Consider the following 2,500-nt stretch of genomic DNA (forward strand, 5'->3'; position numbering starts at 1 on the left):
TTATACTAACAGTATGAGGAGCCCATGATATGTAATTATGTAATGTGTCACTTGTAACTGATATACACATTGCAATTACAACTAAGGTAAGAATGACTTAAAACACCGGGAGTATACATGAATAATATCATAAAATACTTATAAAATCATACACATAAAATAACACGTCCCTACAACTTCCACACTATTATTTTCTATGAATGAGCTTTTATCTTTCTTCTCGGTCCCTTGTAAACGACAAAACGTAATACTGAATCATCGTTAACCTCACCGGATCTGGGAGCGAGATTCCGCGAAGGCGTCTCATATGCTTCTTTGATTTTGACCCAATTTTGCTCCAAATCCCTTCTGCCCAAATTGAGCGCAGGAAGGAAAAACGGGAAATTTTTTGTATTATTGTTTCTCATTTTGTTTTGGGAATTTGGCCAGTGGTTACTATACTATTTGTGCTTCCTTTTTTTGTTTTCTGTGGAAGAAGACTATCGAGATGGCTATTTTTGTGTGTCCGTCCTCAGAACTGAAAAAACTACTAAGGCTAGAGGGCTGCAAACTGGAATGTTGATCATCCACCCCCAAATCATCAATCATTCCAAATTGCAGCCTTCTATCATCAGTAGGTTTTATCTTATTTAAAGTTACAGTTAGCCATGATCGTGCCTCTTGCTACGCTATAGAACAGTCCACCATAGGGCCGTGGCTGAAAGTTCACGGACCGCGGCTAATACAACATTATACGTTGTACAAAAAGCTCGATTTTCGGAGCATTTTTTATTAGTTTATTAACGAGATGAGTTCAAGTGAAAGCGAACAGCTCCTCTTCAAAGACAGTGATAAATAAAGTCCACCTTAAAAAAGATCTCCAAAGAGCGAAGGTCAGTTGTAACTCACTGTTAGAAACCACGCAACTACCTGGGAACGGATTGTCGCTAATGAAGGGATTAATCCCTGTCATGACAGACATGTTTCGAACTAAGCGATTAGATCGGATGGCGCAGGAATAGAGCGCAGTTCTATGTGTATGTGGAAAGAATTGATAATGAAAAATCTCTCTCTCTCTCACTCTCTCATCTCTCTCTCTCTCTCTTTTCTCTCTCTCTCTCAATTTCCTGAAGCAAAACGTTTCCTGAATTACTCGAGAGAGAGAGAGAGAGAGAGAGAGAGAGAGAGAGAGAGAGAGATAGAAATTCGACACTTCTCAAGTGACCCCACTTGGTATACTGAAGATAAATCCACTTCACTATTATCACTGCAGACGAGAAACAGCAAGTTTTCTACTTTGGTGCTTTCAGACCAAATAATAATAATAATAATAATATTTTCGATTTATTCTGCTCACATTTCAGTGCTCCCGATTAACAGCGTGGGCAGTATGGGTGGGAGATGGCCCCCATCTACACCCATACTTAACCTTAACCCCCATACAAAGGAAATGAATTCTATTCTCCCGGAGGGAGGCTTCAAAAGGAAATGACATCTAGAGGCAGCATCCATCCAGAGAAATGGTTTTTTTATGCCATGGTCGATGTTTAGTCAGGCTTTCTGACACCTGAGGGCACCGGTAAGTCCTGGATGTTTTCTGTGGGCAAAACTGTTGTTAGATATTAAGATAATATCTTTTTGTTCTTCACTAACACTTTTGGATGTAATGTGTCTCATGAGAGTCCAACGAAAATTCATTACACGCGATAAATGTGCAGAAAACGGAAGAGTTTGTTGAAGCGGAAGAAAATGTATTCTTACACTCTTCCTATAAATGTATCATTACAAAGAGAAGTCCGTATTAAAACTAGTTTCATCTTATATCGGATGACAAGAAGACCACTTGGGACATTTACGTCCATTGACAAATTAAACTGGAATCATTTTCAAAACCACGATTCCGACATTAATTTGAATATCGTCAAAATCGTAATTGACCTTCACATATTGTGTATAAGTTAGATCAAACAAAAATATAAACGCTATCTTCATACAACTGTATGATTGCTCAAGGATGCTTACGATTAAAACTTACGCGGATAAACAGCAAGTCATTCTACAGAACCCTGACATATTCGTGAATCTCGTAGGATACGTATTCAAAATCTTATCCTAAAAACAGGCAATGCTTTAGGTCCCAGTGAAGTCCTCCCGAAGATGGCAAGTGTCTTAGAAATTGAAACAATATTTACAAAAAATTAAAAATGTAACCACTTCTTTGGTGATGATGTATCAAAGGCATTTCAAAACGGCTGAGCAAACTTCTCACCTCTCCATGATCCTTCTCACCACACTTCCTTCCACTTCCCTTCCCTCAACTTCTCACTCACTGGAACTCAGTTACGGGTGAGCCGTTGCGTCAAAAATATTATGTCATATTCTGCTCTCCTTTGAACATGGAGACAGAATGGCGAAAGAGACTAATGATAAAAATTTCATATTCGTAATAGTTAAAACAGAGTCATTTTAACCATGGCTGAAAATGAGATATTGACTTAATTTAAATATAAGCTGTAGGACT

This window comes from Macrobrachium nipponense, chromosome 45, assembly GCF_015104395.2.
Source record: "Macrobrachium nipponense isolate FS-2020 chromosome 45, ASM1510439v2, whole genome shotgun sequence".
In the NCBI taxonomy this organism is placed as follows: domain Eukaryota; kingdom Metazoa; phylum Arthropoda; class Malacostraca; order Decapoda; family Palaemonidae; genus Macrobrachium; species Macrobrachium nipponense.